Genomic DNA, 10,365 nt, shown 5'->3' with positions numbered 1-10,365 from the left:
ACCAGGAACACCAATAATAGCGAGGATGGGATAGTACCCAGCTTGACTAACCAGCAGTACGGCTCGTATTCGCAACTGTAACCATGCCCAATCCTGAGAAAGCCAGGAAAGACCCAATAATAAACTCCTGTCCATTGTTATAACATTCAAGTCTAATGTTCTCAGATTAGGATCCATTGTTGGAACATTCTAGTCTAAAATTCTCAAATTAAATCAATTGTTGGACCATTTTAATGTTCTCAGAGTCTGATTTCTCTCTCTTCCTCTGTAGCTGCTGATCTCAATCTTGTTGAGGTTGACTCTGCGCCGAATACTATGACATAAAGTTTGAAAGAAGGCTCTAATCATGGAAGAGGGAAAGCTTCCAGTGACCCAGGTCGGTCCAGAAAGACTGATATTAATCACAGTCACTGAACAAACAGCTCCACTCAACCCCATTTCACGGCACCTCTGATATATCACAATAATTGGTGTGGGTGGGATTTTGATATCGATGATTATTGGGCTCATGGCACATCTCCAGTTGTAAACATCGAGGTGGGGGAGAGACATAATTCTTTCTCTTCACAAGCTCGATTATTCTGCTGTCTTTTGGCAATATAGGAATTGCTGGGCTCCCGAGGCCGTCTGTGTCTGATCACCAGGCCCGCTGCATCTTTTTGTTTATTTATGTTTAACTTTGACTTTTGTCTGTCCAGCATTTAACGGCTTCGGTGGGTTTAGGCATTTTGGAGAGATGCCTACAGAGCCATAGACGGTGTAGACACAGTCCATTCCTTGTGTTCTTGCAGCCACGGCCTGGTCCTGTGGAGTGATGGTCAAACTCTCACAGAACCAGGACTCTTAATTTTACATTTCACCAATTATTGCTGGGGTCTCAGCAGGGTTGGAAGGCAGGAAATCTCTCCCCGATTCTACACACTCTGTCTGTGATTTCTCTCGGAACTGTCTTTTGATGTTCTTTTCTCCTGGATTGGAGAACTGCATGTCAGACAATCTGTTTCCTGCATATGTTTTTTGACCTTTGTGTGCTTATTGGATGATACCATATTGGAGCAGTTACTGTATAGTAGTTAAATAAACTATTATTCTGCTAAGTTTTCGAACAGAATTAAGTTATTGCAATTCGTCTTCCTTTTGTTGTCTTTTATCGACAGTTTTCGAATAAATTGTGTTTTGCTTAATGTCGAATATTTTGACCAAGTAAATTCTATCTCAAACACAGCACCTTACATTTACCAGCGGAATGGGCCGAGCTGGAGGAGTGATAATCATGTCAAGAATTATATCGGTTACCCAATCCACCTCTCAGAACCAGCAGGGACACGGATAAGCCCAGCTGAGGTACCTCCTCAACATGAAGCGCTGCGTAGACCAGGCTAGAATACTGCTCAGCAATCCGTTCAGGATTGAACACTGTTTAGAGCTCACAAGTTCACGACTTATGTGTCCAACAGTGCACTGATCTATAAATTTGGACTAAATGATCTGTTCAACACAGGGCGCTGTGCAGAACACACAAAGGCATTGTTCTATACACACGGACTGGATATCTGTGCAGCATGGGGAGCTGTGCAGTAAATTGCAGTGAATTTATCTTTTAATGTGGAGCAGTTACCTTCCCAGCACACGCAGCTGTGTGCACCAATTGATGCATTGCTGTGTAACACTGTACTAGATCACTGCCCAGCGTGGGGAACCTTGCAGCTCATGGTGGAAGCGACAGGATGTACAGCACCTCTCCATTTACAGCTCCATACGTCCAATGTGGCATGACACAGGAGTGCTATGGGTGTGAAACTCACTGCCAGAGCGGGATGGTGGGGAAATCAGTTTAAATACCAACAAATGTGAGGAACTTTGTTAAAAGCGAGGGGAGGATTGAGAGAGAATTGATGGTAGGTTTAAAAATTGTGAAATGAGAATATTTCGATAGCGTCTTGCAATATAAGCCACAGTTTCTAGGAATGATGGGTGAGCAGGATATTTGTGTTAGTTATGATGATTTAGAATTTTGGATAAGCATTTGTCCTGCAGCGTTGTAATTGGGAGTAGGATCAGCAGAGTTTTCGACTCACTGGGCTGAATCGTACAATAATTTGTCTCAGTGCCATTTTCATTGAATGTGACAGAAGGAATGTCTGCACGAGGCAGTTAATTTCCTGGTGTTATCTTATCGATCTCACCTCATTAACTACCCACCCCACCCCATGATGTCCCTCTCATTCAACGCCAGCACGATTTTCCCACCCATTATGGCTGGAGGTGCTCACCATCGCCCGGATGCCCCTGGATATTCAGTGATCCCTGGTACTGCTGCCATCATGAAAAGTCCAATGGGCACACGGTTGAGTTTTGTCAGTTTGGAGCTGCCCTGCACAGTTTACCCGAGCATGGCAGATAAAGGGAAATTACACCACAGCTTGACGACAGAGGCATGGAGGTCATGGTGAATGGTCTCGTATCGAGGGGGACCATTCTCTTCCCAGACCATGGTCTGAGCACACCACCCAACTCAGTGCAGTGGAAGTTAGGAACAGCAAGGGAACAGTCGCCGCATTTGGGGGTTTTCTATAGACCATCTAAAAGCAGTAGAGAGATTGAAGATCTCATAGGCTGGCATATTACAGAAAAATGCAAAAGTAGTAGGGTTAATGTTATGGGCGATTTCAACTTTTCCAATATCGACTGGAACCTCCTAAGTGCAGATGATGTGGATGAAGCCGTTTTTGTCAGGTGTGTTCAAGATAGTTTCCTTGCTCAGTATGGAGACAGACCAACAAGGGGAGAGGCCATTTTGGATTTGGTGTTCGGCAACGAGCCAGGACAGGTGTTAGAACTAATAGTGAGAGAGCACTTTGTTGAAAGTGATCACAACTGCCTCACGTGTAGCATAGTCTGCGAGAGTGAAAGGAGCAGTTTCTGATGGGAAGATATTTAATTGTGGAAAAGGAAATTATGATGCTATCAGACAGGAGTTGGGAAGTACAGACTGGGAGCAATTGTTCCACAGAAAGGGCACAGTGGGCATGTGGAGACTGTTTAAGGAGCAGTTGTTGCGAGTGATACACAAATTTGTTCCTCTGAGACAGGTAAGAAGGGGTAAGATTAAGGAACCTTGGATGACGAGAACAGAGGAACTTCTCGTCAAAATGAAGCAGGCAGCTTACGGAAGATGGAGGAAGCAAGGATCTAACACAGCTTTAGAGGATTACAGGCTTACTAGAAAGGAGCTCATAAATGGGCCGAGGCGAGCCATGATGGGGCACGAAAAAGGCTTGGCAAGAAGGATTAGGGAGAATCCAAAAGCATTTTTCTCATACGTGAGGAATTAGAGAATAACCAGGGAGAAGGGAGGGCGAATCAGGGATAGCATAGGGAACTTATGCATGGAGTCTGAGCAGATAGGGGAAGCCCTAAATGAGTTTTTTGCTTCAATTTTCACCAGGGAAAGGGAACTTGTTGTAAATGAAAACTTAGAGGAGCTGGTCCTGATCAAGATTTATGAAATTGATGTGCTAGAAATTTTGGAAAACATTAAGATAGATACGTCCCCAGGGCCAGATTTATCCTAGAGAGCTCCGGGAAGCGAGAAAGGCGTTAGCTAAGCTGCTGGTGAGGATAATTGCTTCCTCAGTCTTCACAGGAGACATACCGGAGGATTGGAAGGAGGCGAATGCTGTTCCTTACTTCAAGAAGGGTAATAGGGAAATCCCTGGCAATTAGAGACCAGTCAGTCTTACGTCAGCGGTCAGGAAAGTTTGGAAAAAATTCTGAGGGATAGGATGTATGACTATTTGACAAAGAATTGTGTGATTAAAGCAGTCAGCATGGCTTTGTGGGGGGCAGGTCATTCCTCACAAATCTGATTGATTTCTTTGAGGAGGTGTCAAGACAGGTCGACGACGGTCGAGCAGTGGACGTGGTGCATGTGAACTTCAGCAAGGTATTTGATAGGGTTCCCCATGGAAGGCTCATTCATAAAGTCAGGAAGTATGGGATACAGGGAGATTTGGTTATCTGGATTCAGAATTGTCTGGCTAGCAGAAGGCAGACAGTGGTTGTAGATGGATAATATTCTGCTTGGAGGAGTATTGAGAGGGATCCCACAGCGCTATGTCCTTGGGCCTCTGCTCTTTGTAGTTTTTATAAATGACTTGGATAAGGAGGTTATGGGGTGGGTTAGTAAATTTGCTTATGACACAAAGATTGGAGGCGTCGTCGAAAGTATAGAGGGCTACTGTAGGCTGCAGCGTGACATAGATAGGATGCAGAGCTGGGCTGAGAAATGGCAGATGGAGTTCAACCTGGGTAAATGCGAAGTGATTCATTTTGTATGGTCAAATTCGAATCCTGAATATAGCATTAAATACAGGATTCTTGGCAGTGTGGAAGAACAGAGGGATCTGGGTGCGCAAGTGCATAGATCCCTCAAAGTTGCCACGCAAGTGGATAGGGTGTCAAGAAAGCATATGATGTTTTGGTTTTCATTAACAGGGGGATTGAGCTTAAGAGCCGCAAAGTTTTTCTGCAGCTCCACAAGTCCCTGGTGAGACCACACTTGGAATATTGTGTCCAGTTGTGGACCCACTATTATAGGAACGATACAGGGGCTATAGAGAGGGTGCAAAGAAAGTTTACCAGGATGCTGCCTGGCCTGGAGGGCTTGCTTTATGAAGAAAGGTTGAACAAGTTTGGACCTTTCTCTCTGGAGACAAGGAGGAGAGAGGAGATCTGGTCGAGGTGTACAAAATAATGAGAGGAATAGATAGAGTCAATACCCAGAGACTTTTCCCCAGGGTAGGATTGACTAGTATGATAAGTCATAGTCTGAAGACATTAGGAGGAAGGTAAAAGGGAGACGTCAGAGGTAGGTTCTTTATGCAGAGAGTTATGATTGTATGGAATGCATTGCCAGCTCTGTTGGTGGAAGCGGAGTCATTGGGAACATTTAAGCGACTGCTGAACATGCACGTGGATAGCAGTGAGTTGAGGGGTGCGTAGGTTAAATTACTACATTTTACATTAGAATTAAATCTCAGGACAACATCGTGGTCCAACTGGCCCGTTCTGTGCTGTACTGTTCTATGTTCTATGTTCTATTTAGTATGTTTAAAACAGACACAGATAAGTTCTTGATTGACAAGGGGATCCAAGATAACTGACAGGAAGCAGGGAAATGGGGTTGAAAATCTATCATTCGTGATCAAATGGCGGAGCAGACTTGATGGTCCGAATGGCTTCATTTCTGCTCGTATAGAGTTGTGGCCTTATAATATTTCGGTCCTGGATGGCACGGTGTCTCAGTGGTTTGCACTGGTGCCTCACAACATCAGGTAACTGGGTTCGATTTCCTCTGGGTGTTCTAGTTTCCTGCCACACTTCAAAGTTGTGCAGGTTAGGTGAACTGGTCATGCTGCATTGCCGATTGTATTCAGGGATGTTGATGTAAGGTGCAATAATCAAGGGTCTACGTATAGTATTAGGGTAGAGAATGGGATTGGTTTGCATACTCTTTGGAGGGTCAGTATAAACCTGTTGGGCTGAAGGGCCTGTTTTCACACAGTAGGGATTCTAAGAAAATGCAGACTGCTGCAATGATCCAATGAAGTACAACCCAAGCTCGAGTAACAGCTCACTTTACACTTTGATGCGTTACAGTCTGTAGGAGTTAATATGCAATTCCATAAATTCAAAGCCTGAACCCATTGTGCTTGTTCTCCACTTTCTGTACACTCTCCCTCCTGGGGTCCCTAAGCTCGTGTCTTGTTTATGTTCCATTCTACAGAGAAAATCAATTTCTAATATTTACACATTTATTTACACCCATTATATACCTGTGTCTCTTTCACCACAATTTCAAGCCCATTTGTCTTTCACACTGGGCCTCCAAACACTCTTTCCCACCTCTGCCAAGATACTAAAGCGCTCACTTTCCAATCCTTTACACGTTTGAAGAAGATTTAAACTGGACTTGAAACATTAACATTGTTTCTCTGTCTCTGCAGATGTTGCCAGACCCCTAAGTTGCTTCAAAAATGAAAAGTTACAAAACACATTTTCAACAGAGCAAAGATCATTGGATACAGGAAATCTGAAACAAAAACAAAAATTGTTGGACTTACTGGGTGCTTTGAGGAACAGTCATAGAACGCGAAATATTAACTCTGCTTTCACTCCACAGATGCTGTCAGACTGGTCAGTATCTTCAGAAATTTCTGTTTTTGAACAAGTTTCAAGCATGTGTGTCAAAGCTGCTCACACGCCCTGTCCAACATGGAGAGCCATACACCGGGAAGTGAATTCACTTGTTCTGAAACTACATAAGGCTGTCATCACCGACACTACAGAGCTCTTAATCATGGTCATGGAGAGAAACGGCGGGAAACACATTCGCTTTAAACAGAAGATGGCATTACTGGAGCGGAAAATATTCAGGTGAAAACGTTAAATGCTTTTGAGGATTGCGACAACTGGAGGCATGGCATCATGAAGATACCCAAACAGGATGAGAATTTTTAAAAAAGGAAGTGTTCCCACATGAGAAACTGGGATAGGGCACTGTGTACAGGGGAGGAGGACGACCGTGCCCCATGCGAATGAGGACAGGCAGCAGAATTGTATTGCAGATATTGCATCTCAAACTGGGCATTCATGTGATGCTGTAAATCATAGCAGCCGTTGTAGCACCAGCAGAATCATATTCAACCACAATATAATCTCTCAGTCTACCATTACCATGAAGCTGATCTCCGCTTCAGTGATGAGTGTGGGTGAACATGCTACGGTCAGAACCGTGTGTACCTAAACCTGATGATAACCCAATCAAGCTACTGCACTTACTGCTTACATTAACAAACAGCAGAGGTAACATCTGATAGAGAGGGCGCCATGATCCCAAGACTGTGACCAGTTCTTTTAAAACCAGCTATGAATTACTGCTGGCCTGTCTACTCTTCCTCTTTTCTGTTAGAAAAATCCTTGATCCTCTTGTTAGAGACAGTTCAAGAACTTCCCTCCTATTACCATTTTGTTTACGTCTTTAAAATACTTACTGTGCCTTCCCCTGTGAGGAAAATGTAAAACATGGGTGTAAATTATCTGTCTGCCCTGCAGCCAATTCTTCAGTCACACCCTCCAATTATCCTCAGTATACTTTCCTAATTAATTTCACCTAAGATCGCACACTCATCTTGAACTTTTTTTATATGCTCGGAAAAGATCGTGCTACTTGTTTTTGTATTTCTTGCCAATTTACTACATCATGTGTTTTCTCCCCTTTTCCTCGCTTTCTTGATTGATACAGCCATATCGTGCACAAACAGACCCTTTGGTCCAACTTGTCCATGCTGACAGGGTTTTCCAAACTAAACTAGTCCCATCTGATTGCATTTTGTCCATATGCCTCTAAACCTTTCCCATTCATATGTTTGTCCTAATGAGTTTTCAATGTTGTAGCTGTACTTGCACCTCCCACTCTTCCTCTAACAGCTCATTCCATATACACACATCACCCTCTGTGTGAAAACATTGACCCTTCGTCCATTTCAAATCTCCCCTTTTTTACCTTAAACCTCTGCCTTCTATGGTTGAACTCCCCCGTCCCCGGGAAAAGACCTTAGCTGGTCACTCTATTCATACCTCTCATGATTTTATAAACTTCTACCATGTCACCCCTCAACCTCCGACACGCTGTCTGACACTAACTTTACGAACAAACATTTACAGATAAAGCACTGCAAATTTGAAACAGTATTCAAATGACAGGTAAACAACCTTCAGCCCAAGCTTCATACTGTGATTTATTTTTCTCCATGTTATAATACTAAGGCAGCAGGAAACTGTGACGAGTACCAGTAAGAGGTCAAACACCTGAATTGCTTTGTCCAAATGGGGTGATGATCTCTACAGTGAAAGCACATCACTGGCATGAACCATATAAGAAGGGCAATTTTTGTACCACACTGTCAGCGTGCAGTTGCCTTTAGCAGAGTGAGATGAAGGCTGAGTATACTTTTGAAATTTGGATCACAGTATGAATTCAGTGCAAAGGGGAGAGGGGTCTTCAATAAGGTTGACTCAAAGATGGAAACTTTCCTGAGTGAGATGTGAGTGGGAGGTGTAAAACAGCATGAATGGAGAGGCCAAGCCACACTGAGACCAGAGGCAAAGTGGCAGCACAAAACGCAGCTTGATGCTACTGCAGAGTAGGTAGACTTGATCAAAGAGTTTCAGGTGAAGTGGGGAGGGACCATAAGGTAAGATAATGTACTCTGTAATTTGAGAGGGAGAACCTGGAATCAGGAAGGGGACACGAGCAGGGAAGAAGATGGAACAGCAATGGCAGCAGTTTCTGGGGGGAATTCAGGAAGCACAGCTGAAATTCATACCCAGCATCTGCTTCTGGTCCCTGAAATAAACATCCTAAATCTGACCCTCCACTCATGCTCATCCATAGTATCCTTGAGAGCCTTTGTCAACCATGGGTGCTTCATCTTCTTATTGAGTTCTTCTTTTGAACAGAAACAATAATTTCTGGGCTGTTTGGGATATCTACTTGAATGTCTGCTCACGTATACTCACTGACCTTCCTCTGGGTCTATTTTCACATTCCGCTTCAGACCAGATGTGAGGCAGAAATCCTCAATTTAGATGTCTGGTTATTTACAATCATTCAGGAGGCACTTCTGCCTGTGGCTGAACACATGATCAGCGGAGGCTGACTCAATTCTCCAAGTTTCTGCATCTCTGTTGTTTCTGTTTAACGACGCCACATTCCTGTGAGCTGGGTCTAACGTGACCTCCTTTTCCATCAAACCAGAAATCCCCGAACTCTGGTGGACAGGGCCTTCAGCTATGACTGTCCCATCTTCCACGGTGTTGCCCTCAATCCGTCCCCTCCCTCCCAGAACAATGATAGATTCCTCCTTGTCCACACTTCCTCCTGCGCGAGAATCCACATTCACATATTCATCTTACGCCATTTCCACCATCTCCAACAGGACAGCACCATCAAACACAACTCCCCCCCCGCCCACTTTCAGTATTTCACAGCGACCGTTCCCTCTGTGTGACCGTCCATCACCCCGAACGGTTCCCCACTCCCCCATCGCACCATCCCATGCAATTGGAGAAGCTGCAACACTTGTCCATTCATCTCTTCCCTCCTCACTATCCAAGGCCCCAAACATAGCTTCCAGGTGAAGCAGCATTTCACTTGTAACCTTTCAATCTGATCTCCCGTCATTGCTGCTCATAATGCAGTCCTTTTTATTGGCGAGACCAAATAGAGATTGCTTTGAGGAACACACCCACTCTGTCTGTAGAAATAACTCTGACCTTCTCATTGCTTCCCATTTCAATAACTTACATTGCTCTCATGATAACATTTCGGCCCTGGGTTGCTGCAATGTCCCAAGACAGCACAACCCAAGCTCGAGTAACAACGCACTTTAAAGTTGCGTACGTTACAGCCTGTAGGAGTTAATGTACAATTTCATAACTTCACAGTCTGACCCCATTATAACTGTTCTCTAGTTTCCGTACAATCTCCCTCCTGGCCTCCCTATGACCTTGTGTGGTTGTGTCTTCTTTATCTTTCACTCAATAGAGAGAACCCCTTTTCCCCATTCACATCTTAATTTAAAGCTATTTCACATGATCTACTCGTTCACCACTACTAAAAGCATGTTTATCTTTTGCCACACCCTCTTTTACCCGTCAAACCACTCCCCACATCTATCAAGGGATTATAAAGCTTATTTTCCAATCCTTTTTCAGTTCTGAAGAAGTGTCATACTGGACTTGAAACGCTAACTCTATTTCTCTGTCTCTGCAGATTATACCAGACCTGTTGAGTTTCTCTAGAAATGAATAGGCTCAGAACAAATTTTCAATTAAACAAATAACTATGGAGACTGGAAATGAAAATGCAAAAATTGCTGGAGAAAATGGGAGCTTTGTAGAAGGTTCACTGGTCCTGAAAGATTAACTCTGCTTTCACTCCACAAGATGCTGCCAGACTTGCTGAATTTCATCAGCAATTTCTTTTTTTGAACAAGTTCCATAGACGTGTGTTAAAGCTGCTCAAACGCTCTGTCTCACACGGAATCCACTGGGATGTTACCGATAATGCAAGGTGCACAGATTACTTGATCTGAAACTGCATAAGGCTGGCATCACTGACACTGCAGAGCTCTTAATCATGCTCAGCTAGAAAAACAGAGAGGAACACATTCACATCAAACAAAGAAGATAGCATTGGGGGAATGGAAAAGATTCAGATGCATAGGTTAAGGGTTTGAGTAAAGTAACAAATTGGAGGCGTAACACCAGGGAGAGACCTTCAGCAGAATGAGAATAGGA

This window comes from Chiloscyllium punctatum, unplaced genomic scaffold (genome assembly GCF_047496795.1).
Source record: "Chiloscyllium punctatum isolate Juve2018m unplaced genomic scaffold, sChiPun1.3 scaffold_129, whole genome shotgun sequence".
Lineage (NCBI taxonomy): Eukaryota > Metazoa > Chordata > Chondrichthyes > Orectolobiformes > Hemiscylliidae > Chiloscyllium > Chiloscyllium punctatum.
Note: the sequence above shows the minus strand (reverse complement) of the source record.